General features: G+C 41.4%; 1 non-coding gene across 1 annotated transcript; it reads right to left on the bottom strand.

The window, feature by feature from the left end:
• Positions 1–1,367: 1,367 nt before the first annotated feature.
• Positions 1,368–1,439, bottom strand: TRNAG-UCC. Its single transcript has one exon. It is a non-coding gene; the product is annotated as a tRNA-Gly (tRNA).
• Positions 1,440–7,037: the final 5,598 nt, after the last annotated feature.

Raw genomic sequence — 7,037 nt, 5'->3', positions numbered from 1 at the left:
TGGCCATGCCTGCATTAGGCTCTATAAAGCTGCTGATACCAGCCTGACACCTGGCTGCTTCATACACCATCTGCTGGTCTCCAGGTAAGTGGTGGAAACCAAAGGTATAGAGCTAATAAGACTAAAAGGTAAAGGTGAAGGTGAAGGGACCCCTGACCATTAGGTCCAGTCACGGACGACTCTGGGGTTGCAGCGCTCATCTCGCTTTACTAGCTGAGGGTCACGTGGCCAGCATGACTAAGACGCTTCTGGCGAACCAGAGCAGCACATGGAAACGCCATTTACCTTCCCGCCAGAGCAGTACCTATTTATCTACTTGCACTTTGATGTGCTTTCGAACAGGTAGGTTGGCAGGAGCAGGGACCGAGCAATGGGAGCTCACCCCATCGCGGGGATTTGAACCGCCGACCTTCTGATCGGCAAGTCCTAGGCTCTGTGGTTTAACCCACAGCAAGTGCTTTAACTTTCAAAAATTAGAACTTTCCCCTCAACTTATTAACTACCATCACTTGATATCTAAGCAAAGACTTCAAAGGAAGTACCCAAACTAAGAATAAAACCTATCAACATGATTCCCCACAAAGACGCACCCTTCCATAATGTGATTTTTTTTTAAAAAATATATATTTTTTAAAAAGTATTGTGCTGGTGGTGTGTTTTTAAATCATACAGAAGTATATTTTAGGGTAGTTCACACAGAACGAGATTCAGCCCTTAAATTTAGCTTTAAAAGCTTTGTTCTCATAAACCTGTTAATCACAAATGACCATGATATGAGAAATACAGCAAGAGGTTAGATATTAAGCACTGAATTATGTTAAAGACCACACTGCGTTGGACTGTGATGAAAAGTGGCACTGTTGCTGCACTCACTCCATGTTAATATATACACTATGCTATCTGTATCTGATTTGGTAGGCTGTGAACTGAAGTGGTAAATTGGTTAAAGTTAATGTCATTTTTATTTTTATTTTAAATTAGAGAGGTTGTGGGACAGCAAGAAACCCATTTACTACATTGTGTGGTTATAGAAGACCGTGTTTTTTTAGTATGCAGTTGAATTGATTTTGCTGACACATACTTTGATTTAATTTCCATCACGTCCCTAAGCCATATATTTACTTAGGGGGGAATACTGTTCATATCTTTTATGGTAAGATTCAGTCTCTGGGATGAGCATTGGACAAGGTTGTCTAAGGACAGATTGCCCTGATTTGTGCTTTAACTCCACCTCCTTTTCCTTCCCTCCAGTGGAGGGGAATGATTGGTGGGCTCCGAACAAACTGGTTCACTTAGTTCAGTATTGTCTACGTCAACTGCCAGCAGGTCTCTAGAGCTTCAGGCAGGGAGCTTTTCTTAGCCCTACCTGGGGATGCCAAGGATTGAACCTGGGACCTTCTGCATGGAAGGCAGATGCTCTTCCACTGAGCTACAGCTCTTCCCAGTGGGAAGAGATGAGGAACCTATGGCCCTCAAGATGCAGTTGGACTTCAAGCCCCCTCAGCCCCATCCTGCATGGTCGGTGGCAAGACATGATGCAAGCTCGAGTCCAACAACATTGTTTAATGCAGTGCTGCATTCAGTGAGTGGTTCTACAAGTAGAACAGTGAGATATATAAGAAATGTAAATAAATAGGTGTATGACTTCTATGAATGCTGAATTTCAGGTGGTGCAGGCTGTGTTTACCAGTGCCTTACCATCACTTTAGCAGCACATGGTCTAAAGCTCATGGAACTCAAACCACAAGGGGATGGGGAACCGGTGGCTCTCCATATATTGGACTCCAGTTCCCATCAGGCCCAGCCAATGGTCAGGGATGATGGGAGTTGTAGTCCAACATAATGTGGAAGGTCACAAGTTTCCTATCCCCATGTTAATCAGTTCCTCAAGATATATATTTTCTAAAAGTACAAAGAATGGAAGCTTTTTTCCTGCTGTGCAAGCAATGCACATATTTCAAGCTGATAGCCACTCTGCAGCAGTTCAACACTTCTGAAAACGAATATCCATATTGAGTAACATCTACCAATGGCATTTGTCAAACAAAGCGAAAGAAATCAATTTAACAAGCTGTTTTTCGTTAGCTGTTAACACAAAAAAGGGAATATAGTATCTTGGTTATACAGAATGACTTTTTAAATATAATTCTCTCTAGGGATTCTCAAAGAACTTAAGCTTTTCTTTTATTTCTTTTCTTTTTTGAAAAGGTATGTATACGAATACTTTGTGTTAAAAGTAGAGAGCCTGCTAGAAATACCCACGGCTGCATGATGTAAAATTTCCAATTTGTCCATGTCTGCCAGGTAACATTAAAGCAAACTCATTGCATTTGTAAGTTTTAATTTAGTGCGGCCATTACTTCTCATGCTCACAATGTGTGAATAACTCCTGAAGGGCAGAAAATGATGATTTGCAAAAAGTATTTAAAGGAAGCATGGTGAAAGGCAACTTACTCAGGCCACCTAATGATTAAAGTGGGGGGTGTTTCCTGTCGACAGGCCTAGGAGCTACAAATTTGCTGAACACTTTGCTGACTTCTCTCTTTTTTTTAAGGAGAGAGGGAAATACTTTAATGGGTTTTTATTTTATGTGTGCGCACACACACACACACACACACACACACATGTATGTATGTATATAGGCAGTAAATGTGATAATCCTTTTTTAAAATCATTTTGAAGAAAGAGAGAGAATCATTTGGGTAATGGTCAGGAGAGAGAGAGAGAGAGAGAGAGAGAAAGCCCCTGCATCTAAACAGAGACCTTTCTGATCCACTGGTCATTTCATGGACCAGCTTGAGTTTGCTGTTTCTGAGCACTCGTTCAACGATGGCAGGCAGCCATTGCATAAGAAGAGCCTGCTGGAACAGAGTGAAGACCCATCTAGGACAGCATCCTGTGCACATGGTGGCCGACCAGGTGCCTATGGGAAGCCTACAAGTCAGTTCTGAGAGCAGCAGCACTCTCCCCACGAACCCTCCTTTCCCCCCATCGTTAATCTTTCGTATTTTCAATAAAGTAAACTACAAACCAACCAACCATACAGCAGCAACAGTATTTCCAGGACAGGTCCATCTTAAGGTTAGCTTAAAGAAATCAGTCCTGAGTGCTCACTGAAAGGACAGATCCTGAAGTTGAGGCTCCAGTACTTTGGCCACCTCATGAAAAGAGAAGACTCCCTGGAAAAGACCCTGATGTTGGGAAAGATGGAGGACACAAGGAGAAGGGGATGACAGAGGATGAGATGGTTGGACAGTGTTCTTGAAGCGACTAGCATGAGTTTGGCCAAACTGCGGGAGGCAGTGGAGGATAGGGGTGCCTGGCGTGCTCTGGTCCATGGGATCACGAAGAGTCGGACACGACTGAACAACAACAACAACAACAACAACAACAACAACCAACTGGGACACTCACTACTCATCCCTAACTGCATGTCATTTAGAAAGCAAGAAGTTAGAAAGCAGTGATCCTAATACTGGTCCATGGACAACCTCACTTCTTACTAGAACTGCCCTTAGAAACCTTTCAAACCAAGTTTTATCATTCCCTACTAGGGATCCCTTCTCTCATGTCTGGCTACGATGTTGTTTTTATGAAGATATTCACTCGGTCTTTATCACCCCTGTTATACAGAAAATTCCAAGTGGGTCTGAACCTCAAGGATTAAAATCCCTGATAAAGGATAAGGTTCCAGAGATCACGCTAAGGGTGGCCAAATTTTCCGCGGCTGCCATAAAACTCAGGGAACAAGCTGTGCTATTACTGTGCTAAGGCCTCAGATGCAAACTCTGGATAATATTTTAGAGACTAAGACCAAAACCACATAATATAGATAATATTTTAGAGACTAAGACCTAAACCACATTTCTAATGTCTGTCATATTCGTATTGTTTATTGTGATATTCGATTGTTAATTCAAACTTAATTCTATTGTGTTTTATGTTCGCTTAGTACGGTATGTGAAGCTGGTCTGGGACCGTAATAAATTTCATTTCATTTCCTTTATCAAAGGCTTTTTGAATATCTAAGTATACTATGTCTGTTGCCCTTGTGATATATTACCCTTGTGGACTTACCTCCTGGGATTTAGCTCCTGCCATACAATGCCCTTGCTCAGCTATAGCTGATGCTTTCATAAATTCAATAAATAAATGGGTGAAATCTACATACTGTGCCTGGCAAGTGGGCACTTCACAGTGTCCTCCGTGGTGTTTACAATGACCATTTCCTTGAGCCTGCTGTGGGAACCTTCACATAGCCTAGAAGTGATCTAAGGTAAGATTCATCACAAGCTTGTTCACATAGAGGAAGAGCAAAGAACAAGAAGCTATAAACTGTGGGGAAGGAAATGAGGGGGAATGGAGACATTGTCATAGACAAAAGGAAACCACAAGATGTACCACAAAACACCTAGTTACATCCTGGTGCATGGCGTCACAAAGGTCACATGACCTAGAGGAAGTTATTTTGGAGAATAACAAGTGTAAGCTCTCTGCAGATCCAGGATGCTGACCAAACATCCAGGTTTTAGTAGTGTAAAGACTCCAATAAGGTCTTCAGGTTAGTGGCAATTGCTATATTTGGTGCACAGGAGTTGGAGTTAAGTGTGGCATAGAGTCACTTTCTTAGATTGAGACTCAGGAGCTTTGGCCAGGAGTGCTAGCAAAACTCTTCCTATGCACATAAGAACCCTTTCTATGTAGTTTGTTTTTATTTATTTTATTCTTATTTGTTGTTGTTTAGTCGTTTAGTGGTGTCCAACTCTTTGTGACCCCATGGACCAGAGCACTCTAGGCACTCCTGTCTTTCACTGCCTCCCACAGTTTGGTCAGACTCATGTTGGTAGCTTCGAGAACACTGTCCAACCATCTTGTCCTCTGTCGTCCCCTTCTCCTTGTGCCCTCCATCTTTCCCAATGTCAGGGTCTTTTCCAGGGAGTCTTCTCTTCTCATGAGGTGGCCAAAGTATTGGAACCTCTGTCCTTCCAGTGAACACACAGGGCTGATTTCCTTAAGAATGGATAGGTTTGATCTTCTTGCAGTCCATGGGACTCTCAAGAGTCTCCTCCAGCACCATAATTCAAAAGCATCAATTCTTCGGCGATCAGCCTTCTTTATGGTCCAGCTCTCACTTCCATACATTACTACTGGGAAAACCATAGCTTTAACTATACGGACCTTTGTCAGCAAGTGGTGTCTCTGCTTTTTAAGATGTTGTCTTAAATTTTTATTTACTTTATTGTCCATTCTGTGTTCTTAAAAAAATCAATCACAATCTTTAATTCTTGAACTGAAACCATCTGGGTCACATGTTGGGTGGAGCTGCTCTGAACCCGAATAAATACTTAAAGTTGGGTTGCCATACATCTGGATTTTCCTGGACATTACCAGGATTTCAAAGGTGGAATTGATGTCTTGGGGGCACTTTGTCCTGGATCTTTTGTTATAAAAAGCTCAACAACTTTGGTGCTCTCCTTTAAAAAAAAAAAAGCGCAACAGTTTGGGGAGTGTCTTGAGGTTAAGTAGATAAAAATCCAGTGTTCAAATTTAACACCCCAGAACAAAAAAAAATCCTACACTAAGAGATGGAATGTTGTTATTCTAGAGAGTGCACCCAGGTTCTAGAGAATCATTTCTTTATTTAAGTTTTTGCCTATTCCAATGATTCCCCAGTGCTAGGATGGAATTTGCCTAGTGACATCCAGAAGCTTTGAGGATCTGTGAAGTGGATGGCAGTGGAAATCTAGCACCTAACCAAGAACCGGTGAGGAGCACAATACAAGTTCAATTTACAGAAGGGTACTTTCATTGGGAAAAAAATATGGGGCACTATTTTTCAAGGCAAGAAATATCAGAGGGGAAGAAATACAAAATGTGAACAGAGCCTCTGTGCCTATATCAGACTAGCACTTATATTAATGGACTCATGTGATTCTGTATTTGAGAGCCTTGCTGAAATTAGGTCGATGTGGAGGCTCCAATATGGTGTCTCCAAAATTGCACAACTGCTGAAAAGATCTTAAAGTGGACTCAGCAGCATTAGACAACCTTTACTTTCCTCACAACCTGAGCGATTTTCGAGGCATTGCTTTGCAAATTGAAGAGCTGGTTATAGTTCAAATCAGCTGCTTATGCAGGGAACACATTCTTTAGTACCAGAGGGATTTACTGTACTTTTAAATGAAAACAAACTTGAAAACACACATATTCTCCCCCCGCCCCCCCCCCCCCCGGGCAGGGGCCACTTCTATGTATGCACATGAAAAACACGGTTGTTTTGCATGCTTATATTTGCAATATATCAGAGGAAGAAAGCAATTGCCTTTGCGATGAAAGCTCATTTTCTCCTTCTGTGCTCCCTGTTTTAATGAGAGGACAGCAGTGATAAACAGACTCTCTAGGTGGAGGAGATTTACTATAAAAATCAGGCCTATTTATCACATAGAGTGTGGTTGTGGCAGAGGGTTTGTGGTCTGTCATTACATGCTGATTCCAGTTCTTGGGAGGTTCTGATACTTAATGCAAAATTGGTTCTCTCACTCATTCTATTCAGCTTGTACAAACATTTCTGTACCTAGTGTGAGAAGTGGGACAAATTTAGTTCACTTCATATTTAAAGGCAAACCTATCCATTTGGCACTTTTCGAAACACTATGTTCAGCCTTCCTTCCAAATTTGCACTGCTCTGAATTTTGTAATGCAGTTCTCCAGCCCAGTAACTTGTAGAAAAATGCATGCACTAGGATAAATTGTGTATAAAAATGAACATGTTTGTGAATATAACATTACAAATATGCATTATGTTACGGGAAATCACTTGCAAGAATTTGTATATTGGGAGAAAAATACAATAAGATGATGAATAATTTCCATATATATAGTTGGGTATATAACACTCGGAAGAAGAGTGTGGGGAAATAGGAAACTAAGAAATGCATTCCATTATTTAAAATGCATATGATGGATTGAACAAAGTATAAGCAAACAGTGGTCCTCTTCATCTCAGAAACTGAAACTGTGGGATTTCACTACACAAA

This window comes from Lacerta agilis, chromosome 4 (genome assembly GCF_009819535.1).
Source record: "Lacerta agilis isolate rLacAgi1 chromosome 4, rLacAgi1.pri, whole genome shotgun sequence".
NCBI classification, from domain to species: domain Eukaryota; kingdom Metazoa; phylum Chordata; class Lepidosauria; order Squamata; family Lacertidae; genus Lacerta; species Lacerta agilis.
This window is presented reverse-complemented; position numbering and strand designations above follow the sequence as displayed.